At 37.6% G+C, this 9817-nt stretch overlaps 1 pseudogene; it reads left to right on the forward strand.

Annotated features, from left to right (window-relative positions):
- Positions 1 to 2361: 2361 nt before the first annotated feature.
- LOC118896372 lies at positions 2362 to 3104 on the forward strand (annotated as a pseudogene).
- The last annotated feature ends 6713 nt before the right edge of the window (positions 3105 to 9817 follow it).

Below are 9817 nucleotides of genomic sequence, written 5' to 3' on the forward strand. Positions count from 1 at the left end.
GCCTCTAGTTTTGAGATTTTCTTCAAATGAGGATATTAAGACAGAGAGACTTTTATTTTTATTAATATTCTTAATGGTTTGTCTTTGAATATTTATTCGACCATGTGAGATATATAAATGTTGTGAGGGCTTAAATTTGCCTGAGCCCTTTAACAACAGCAGAGCAAGCCAAATTTCAGCATATGTGATGTTTGTAGTTGCCTCAGATCATTTTTTTAAACATATGCTTCCATTTTCTATCTGTTCTATCTTTGAAGATGTCACATTCTTTGTAAAGAGCATGAATAAAATATAAAGTGTGGCATACTTCCATCACTGTAGAATATTTTTTACTTCATTGAAAGCTAATACATAGACTTCTAAAATTATTAGTGTCTATATTAAGTTTTAATCTTTTTAAAATTGTTTTTCTCATTGAAAAGAAAACAATTTTTTTATAATATGCAGTATTTTACAAGGTTTGAAACATTTTATTTATTAAAAATGTTTTGGGGGGGATCAAACCATATTATTGAGGTGCTTTGGGGGAGGGTTGAAGGACTGGGAGAGCAATGAGATCTGAAAATGAGGACAATGAGATCCAAAAACCACAACAACATTTTTAAAAGAATTTTCTTGTCAGCATGAATATTCTTTTTTCTTAACTATGCAGTACATAGAACTATGCAAAAGAAGCCATTGGTTTAAAAATACATGGCAATATAAAAGCCTTTTGCTTTCTTTTGCTTTAAGGAAATTCAATATAGTGTTTCAGCAAGGTTGGTAGGGGTGCCAACAGAGAGAAAAGGAGGTCCCCTTGCCCCAGTTCCGAGTGTTTGAAACCAAACTTGCTTTCTAGGCCATCTACTATGTGTGGCAGGTAGGCCCTTTTTTTTTTTTTTAAATAAATTTATTTATTCATTTATTTCTGGCTGCATTGGGTCTTCGTTACTGCGCGCGGGCTTTCTCTAGTTGCAGTGAGCGGAGGCTACTCTTCATTGCGGTGCAAGGGCTTCTCATTGAGGTGGCTTCTCTTGTTGCGGAGCACCGGCTTTAGGTGCACGGGCTTCAGTAGCTGTGGTACGTGGGCTCAGTAGTTGTGGCTTGTGGACTCTAGAGCGCAGGCTCAGTAGTTGTGGCGCACGGGCTTAGTTGCTCTGCGGCATGTGGGATCTTCCCGGACCAGGGCTTGAACCCATGTCCCCTGCATTGGCAGGCGGATTCTTAACCACTGAGCCACCAGGGAAGCCCAGTGGCAGGTAGGCCCTTGAATTAGAATATTTTACATAGATAAAGAGATTCCTTTTTCAAGGAAGTGTTTCATGATATGTATGGGAAATAAAAATAAGATGGAAGCAATTCGTACCACGCAGTGATGTCAGGCTGCTTGTGTCAAACCCTTCATGTCTCAGAATGCCGTAGTGCTCAGAGGCGGGCTGTGGGATGATGTTAGGCCTCTACTGGCAATGACACCATGAAAGGAAAATACAAAGTGAGTATCGTTATTTTGCTGCACTCTAGTAATAAATAGCATGCAGACTGCCTCTCCAAATCCGGTTCATTGTCAAATGAGTCCTCATCTTTGGCTATTATGCTAATACATGTCTATACCAGCACGAAAGAGCTAGGTACTCATGATTAAGAAGAACAGAATAGTTTAATTTAAAAAAAATGGAAAGTGGCATTTATTTCTTTGTATAGAATGGAGTTTGGGATGTTGCATCTAAATTTGTAGCATCCCTCAAGCTACTCTGTGAATAATTGCAAGTTCAGAAGCTAGTGTTGTGTATGTGGTCAACTAATAACTCAAGATAAAACAGGGGACTTTTCTCTCTGAAAGAGCTATCTGGTGTTCCTATTGCTCCAGCATCAGAAGAGTCTGTCAGTCCACTAGGTGTACTAACATATATCATTAGTATTGTTGGGGAGGAAACTTTCCTCTCCCCTTCTAGGTTCTTCTGGCTGGTTTAAGAATTAATTAAATTGACATGAGACAGATTAACAGGAGAAAATAAAATTTAGTTTTGTACGTATGGGAACTCCACATACATGAGAGGGTCAGAGACCTCACATACATGAGAGGTTTCAAGACAGAAAAGTAAAACGAGGTATATATGCTATCCTGAGCTAAGGAATGGAATAGGGGCCTGGGGCTTCCAAGGACAGGAGGATCATTCACAGGATGATAAGAAGAGCAGATATTTGGTAATTAGCTGTTCACCCTGCCATATAGATGGGGCCACTTAGATAAAATGTATCTCTGGTAATAACTCTTTTCCTGGGAAAAATCCCCAATTAAATTAATCTAGGTAGTTAAGGGAGGGGCAGTAGTTTCTCTTGAGTTCACAGAGTCTTCATTGCTTTTCACTCAAAATAATCCACATGCCAAGGTGGCACATCCTGGGGAGGCCTGTTCCAAATGCCTACAAGTATCTTATAAAAAATCTAATAGAACATCACAAGAATGGAGACTTTTTTTTCAAATATGTAAAGACATCTAAAATGCATGAACGTATAGAATTTCCCAGCAATCATCCTGAAAGCTACCATTCTTTCTTTTTTTCTTTTTCTTTCTTTTTTTTTTTTTTTTTTGGCCGCGTGGCTTGCGGGACCTTAGGTCCCTGACCAGGGATCAAATCCAGGCCCCCTGCAGCGGAAGCATGGAGTCCTAACCACTGGACCGCCAGGGAATTCCCCTGAAAGCTACCATTCTTACATGTGGAATAACTTTTTTAAACACATTGACATAGATCTTAAGAATACTCATATCTTTGATGGGAATGCTGCAGATTTACAAACAGAATGTGATGCATTTGAAAAGAAAGTATAAATAAGCTGGAGGAATAGATCTATATTTTGGAAGTAATGATCCTCCTAACAGACACACATGAGGCATTTGTCCTGCACAAGGCAATGGAGGAAGGAGTCTGGCACGTGTGGATGGTTTCCCCTTTCCGTCAGCATATCTGAACTATTTTTGTGTATGATGAAGATGCTATTTTAGAACTAAGAGTTAAAACTGTGAACTGCTTAAAGGTTTAATGTATGTACCCAATAAACTTGTGGATCCACTATACACTATGATAGAATTTGAAGTGGATTGGAGCAAAATTTTGCTTGAATAAACAGAATACTTTTTATAAGATGTAGATGAATTTCAGCTATGTAGTATGATGAAACATGGGGGATTTCTAAGATTGTCATTTTTAAAAGTCCAATTATCTATTTGTTAAGCACTCCATATTTAGAATGTATCTATTTTACACTAGGACTTAGGAGTTAGCTTTCATGACTGATCAGCTGTTTATTATAAATAAATATCTTAATTACAAATAAACATTATTATACATAGTTAGCCTATAAAACAACACAGAAGTGAAGTATCTGCCAGTGTAATAAATTTTAAAAGTCACTTTAAAGGTGGAAATTCTGTACATCAAGTACTATTCAGGATGTAACTCCAGTGGCATAATGTACATAGGTGTATATTTTTAAATTATATGAAGGCACTACAAGCCTTTCAGGTATCAACTATCATTGCAAACCTTAATTTTGGAATGATATCTTTATATTTCCTCTGCATTATACACAAACTTTTTTCTATATAATTGCCTTAGTCGTCTGCCTACAGTGGCATCTGGACATAGAATATATTGTTGGTGAAGGAAAGCTGAAGAGAAGACAGTACCTAAAAGTACAGTTTATGTCCTTTTGAAAAGTATGTATAGTGCATATTTTTGGTGCACCTTCTTCTTTAGCATCTTTTTAAGAAATGTGCTTTTATTTTTATTTAATGACTTGGGATCATGTCCTTAATATAAATAGCTTGGCTATTATGAGCTTTATACTAATAGCACACTAAGGAAATTCTTTTGATGAAAAATTTCTGATTGTTGTTAAACTTCATAAATGATTAATTTTATTCTTTATATACTGAAAAATGTCTAAAAGAATAATATCATGAAGTATACATAAAAGGAATTACTGTAAACTACTTTCGATTGCCATAGCATATTTGCATTTTAAATTGCAAATATATTGTTTTCTACCTTTAACTCAAAGCTCATAATAAATAAAGAGCTAGCTGGAAGATCTTAGGGTGTGCTATAAAATGATCTATTCCAGTACCCAAAGCCATCAGCATCAGATTCTCCATCCCCTTTCTGGAAATGCTCTGCTCTGCCAGGAGAGGGCACCATTGCCTACCAGGCAAAGAGAGTCAAAGGCTTACTATTAAGTACATCTGCTTCTAGCTCTTGGTTTCTTTCTCTTTGAAGAAATAACCCAGCCAGTGTGGGTATGATTGGGGGAAGGTTGCTACAGCACTTGTGTGGAAATTCAAGCTTTTCTATAATGCCCCTGATCATTTCAATACCCAGAAGAGCCTAAGTTCAGCCTTATCCCTGCTGGGAACACAGAGTATAATTATAATTGAATGATTGTTTTTAGAGGCTGCTGGCAAAACGGACAGAGTGAGAGTTGAGGACATGATTTTATGTTTGAGGCAGGTCATGCAACAAAAATAAGACAAGGCCTGGGGGTCAGGAGACCTGGTTCTATTTTCAGCTAGACCAATTCCTGAGTAACTTCATACAAGCAAAGAGAGAGAACCAAGTTCTGTATATATTTAGAAGCTTTCCCCTGGATTTTATTATGCATGCTCAATATAAGGACTCATATTTCTTTTACTTTGCTGTCATAATTATGAAAATTTGTGTTCTATCACTTAAATATTAATTAAATATTTGGTATGGAAGAATACATTCATATTTTTTATGCACAGTATGTTTAAAGATTTAACTGCAGTTACCATTCAGAATGCAATATTAATATAATTCAGAATTCCCTAATTTTTAATCTAGCAAAGAACAGATAGCAATGGCTGAGGTTACTGAAGAAATTTGAAAACTTGTGCATATTTGATTCAATATTTCTTTGAGACTCTCCTAAAAATAGGCATGCAATGCCTCAAGATAAAAATGCCCAAGTTGGGACTTCTCCAGTTTGCCAGTGGTAAAGAATCCACCTTCCAATGCAGGGGATATGGGTTTGATTCCTGGTCGGGGAACTAAGATCCCACATGCCATGGGGCAACTAAGCCCACATGCCACAACTACCAAGGCCGCGCGCCTCACTGAGAGACACCGGGTGCCGCAAACTACAGAGCCCACGCGCTCTGGAGCCCACATGCCACAACTAGAGAGAAGCCCGCACGCCGCAACGAAGATCCCGGGTGCCGCAACTAAGACCCGAAGCAGCCATAAATAAATAAATAACAATTAAAAAACAAAAAAAAAAGCCCAAGTTTCCAGAGGCAGAATTTTATATGGAGGGAAAAAAACCCACATTGTTGAATTGTTCAAAATATTAGACAAAATATATGTGAAGGGGCTGGCATGTAATAAATGGTCTGTTTTTCTGTTTATTCATAACATTTTATGAGTGACGGCTGCAGTTGAAGTAGCTCTCTCTAGCTCATAAGTCTAACCTGAAAACAATAGGACTATCTCATGTGCAGGTTCATCACGTTGTCATGCCTGAAAGAAAGACAAATCCTGCTCCGAAGAGCCATAAAGTGTTATACAGATCTTAACTCTGGGTCTCATTGCACAACACACAACAAAACTTTATAAACCTCTTCCTTAGCAAACACCCACCTTTCCTTTCCTTTTCCCCAATATCAGTTTCTCTAACTTCTTCAATCATTCTCCTTAAAACACTCACCATTCCAGCCTTCCTTCTCAATTCTCTTGCTCCCTATTTTTCTCTTTCCTTGGGTAGTTCCTTGCACTTGCTTCTGTAGTATAATTCACGTTTCTTCAGCATTGCATCTCTTCCATTTCATCTCTCAGCAAAAGATATCCCTTGGAAAGTGAAGGAAAGGGAAAGACTGCATTTCTATCTATACAACATAAGAAGTGATGGGGGAAATTCCCTGGCAGTCCAGTGATTAGGACTCCACGCTTCCACTGCAGGGGGCACGGGTTCAATCCTTGGTTGCAGAACTAAGACCCCATGAGCTGTACGGTGCAGCCAAAAAAAAAGTGATGGGAATATCATACTGCCAAAAAGAGAAGGGAAAGAATAGGAGAGAAAGAAACTACTTCTGTAAAGAGATACTTGGCAAAATGATGTTTACTTTTGTTAGATTTGACGTCAGCCAAATTTGACACTACCTGGCTAAACTACATTATCAAAATCACAAATAGAGTCAGAAACTCCTTGACCTGGAAGAGATCATTAAGTCCAAATCCAACATTTTACACATCAGAAGCTGAGACTCAGAAGGGTATTGGATTGTCCATAATTCCCTCATTGGTCACAAAGGTGGGATCAGAATTCAGATCCATTTACCCTGACCTCCTTTGCCCGTTACAGCATACTTTCTTGCGCTAAGTGTTTAGCTACAGCATTTGCATTTTAGTGAGATCTTACATAAGAAAAGCCAAAATCTTAAAACAGAAATAAAATCATCTTTCTTAGGATTTTCTCCCCCTGCTGCAATTATAGAAAAACTTTTCTGCCTATACAGAGAATAAACATTCAATATTAAAGTATTTATTAATTGCAAATATTTTTCATCCAAGTGAAACACTATAAATACTTCAGAAAAATAGTTTATATATTTTTATAAAAGGTGATTTTGCAAATATTTGGGAAACCAAAGGTAGGTAACATTACATTAGTTTACTTAAAATAAAATACAACTACAGAAATTTTTTAAATTAATCATCTCCATTTCTTTGATAAGAAACATAATGAACTTTTTTTCTCCTTTACCATCGATGGCTTTGTTCTCAGATCACGTACAGACCTTCATGAGAAGTAGTAAGTTCTGAGTAGAACATATTTTCCAGCACAGCTATAGGCACTAGGAATACAAAGATGAGTGTGCCGTTCTCTTGAGCACAACAACCTAGCCATACTTACTCTTGATTACTGAAACCATCTGACCAACCAGAATGACTTGCTCCTCTCTAACAACCTGTAAATAATTCCACAAAAATGTTTCAAGTTTTTCTTCCCAGAAGGTGAAAAAAAAGTCTGCTCCAACAATACCTCTACTGTATGAAACACAAAATATGATACATTCCATTCTTATCAAAATATTGCTGCACAGTAGCACTTACCTTGACTTTCCTGGAAGCATACTTATGATACCTATGAAATAAACAGTTATTGGAAATATTCCCTATCATAACTGCAAAAGGCAGGATAACCACTTTTCTTCTCTGGAAAAAAAAAAAAAGATATAAAGGTTTTTCTGCTCCAGGATGAGTATTATCATCTGCAAGCTGAAAAACTGAGTCTGGGATGGCATCATAGCTTTTGTGCAAGTAACAAGAAAAAAAATTATACATGCACAAATGACTTAATTATGATTATCTTCATCTGGGAACAAATCTGACTGTATATGAATCTTTGCAACTTTAGCTTGGTTTAAATTAAGGCAATGTGTGGTGGTCAACCGCCTGTATTTAAGTGTAAAGGTGAAATGCTAACATTTTTCACTTATCACATTGGCAAAGATTGTACGTGCTAACTCCCCATGTTAGTCGGGACACTGAGAAACTGGCTCTCTAATACACCATTGGTGGGAATGTAAACTGGCATAACCTTGCTGGAAGGCAATTTGGCAGTAGATATCAAAGCTTTAAAACTAGGAACTAATGCTATGTTTCAACAATTGTGCTTTTAAGACTTTGCTTTTGAATACAATCACAGTTAAGCAAAAAAGAGGTTTATCACCACATTACATAAAAAAGCAAAAAGCTGAAGAGCACTTAAACATCCAGCAATAGGGTTATAAGCATAGGATGGAATACTATGCAGCTGCTAAAAATAGTGTTAAATAAGATTTAATGGTATACAAAAATGTCTATGATGTATTTTAAGAAAAAAAATATAATACACACAAGTAGAATCCATATACATATGTTTTAAAATCTATAAAGAATATATATAACAGGGAATTCCCTGGTGGTCCAGTGGTTAGGGCTCTGCACTCTCACTGCCGAGGGCCCACTCCTTGGTCAGGGAACTAATATCCCACAAGCCACGTGGGGTGGCCAAAAATAAAACAATAAATAAAATAAAATAAAAAGAGGGACTTCCCTGGTGGTCCAGTGGGTAAGACCCTGTGCTCCCAGTGCAGGGGGCCTGGGTTCAATCCCTGGTCAGGTAACTAGATCCCACATGCATACGGCCACTAAGAAGTCCACAGCCACAACTAAGAAGCCCGCATGCCGCAACCAACATCCTGCATGCCGCAACTAAGACCCGGGGCAGCCTAAATAAATAAATTATATGTATATATATATAAAACAAAAACTTCCTGATGAGTCCCCCAGGATGGTAATCTAATAGTTGGCATTTATTTTCTTCTTTGTATTTGTCTGTACTTTCTAAATTTTCTACAATAAATATGTAGTACTTTTGCAATTAAGAAAAATAATATTTCTTTTCTTTAAAGCCTGGTCTTTCTCAGTTGATTGTCCCAATGTGATGACATGTATTTAGGAGAAAGTTTGCAACAGTGTGCAACTGTCTTCAGATCACACTTGCTGTTGCACATTTATGCAAGCCATTTGTCACCCTTGGCTCTGGAGCTCAGCACAGAGCTTCCTTTCCTTTAGCAACATGCAATCAATCCAAGGAGGAGTGCCTCAGTGGACTGGCCCCAAGCCATCTACCCTTCCAAAACCCTGTTAGAGGAGCAGAAAAGCCAGTTCCCCCACTAATAGGTAGATGGTGAAACATCCTCTTGGCTCCTGTAAATCCAGCCATATTGGTTCAGACACAGCTGAGAAAAAGGCAAGCAAGTTCCCTAAGGCCAGGCAAAACTAGTCCTCTCTTAGGGAGTGTTGTTCCATGCCAGCTGGCATTTCCTGCAATGCCCTCAGCTTTTTTCAAGGGTGAACAATGGGCAAAAAAGTAGAGGCTGTAAACTTGAGACCTGAGCATCTCAACTGGAGAGGAGATAGGCATTGAGCCCTGTGAATACACTGTCAGGAAGCAAAGGATTCCATATGACAGCAAAGTAGAAAGAGTTCTGGATTATGAATCAGGAGCCCTGGGTGCTAGTGATGTCTTCCTTACTCCCCTCTTCGAATTTCAGTTCCTTCTATAAAGTAGTGGGGTGAGAAGTAGATAGATTAGAAGAGCTATAAAGTTGCTTCTAGCCTTCAAAACCTTTATAATGATTTATAATGAGGTTATACAATATACATTTCATTCAATAAAAATTTACTCAGTGCCTACTGTACCAGGCAAGCAGGAGCCAAGGTGAAAAAAAACATTTTGCCTACCCTTAGGACTTACAGTCCAAAGCACTGACAAATTTCCCAGCTCCGATATGTATAATTATTCACTATACCATTTATTTAAGAAAATATTTTTCAGCAAGATTGAATTTTCTCTTTTGCTAATATAACTTCTTATCCCACTGTCAACAAGCAATGTGTCTACTATATACTGGGAGGCAATATAGGTGTGGGTTAAGAGCATGAGATAGAATCAGAGTTCCAGTTAAATCTGAGCTTTACCTCATGCTAACTGGAGAAGCTTGGAAAAATTACTTAAATTCTCTCAGCTTCAGTTTCTTCATCAAAATAGGATTAATAATAATACCTACTTCCTAGGGTAATTATAGAGAGAAAATGACTTGAAGCATGCCAAGTAAGTTCTCATAAATCATTCTTATTTGTTGTTAATATGTAAAGTATAAAAATAATTTTAGGCCATTATCAAAAAATCTACAAACAATAAATGCTGGAGAGGGTATGGAGAAAAGGGAACCCGCCTACACTGTTGGTGGGAATGTAAACTGGTACAGCCA

This window comes from Balaenoptera musculus, chromosome 6, assembly GCF_009873245.2.
Source record: "Balaenoptera musculus isolate JJ_BM4_2016_0621 chromosome 6, mBalMus1.pri.v3, whole genome shotgun sequence".
NCBI lineage: Eukaryota > Metazoa > Chordata > Mammalia > Artiodactyla > Balaenopteridae > Balaenoptera > Balaenoptera musculus.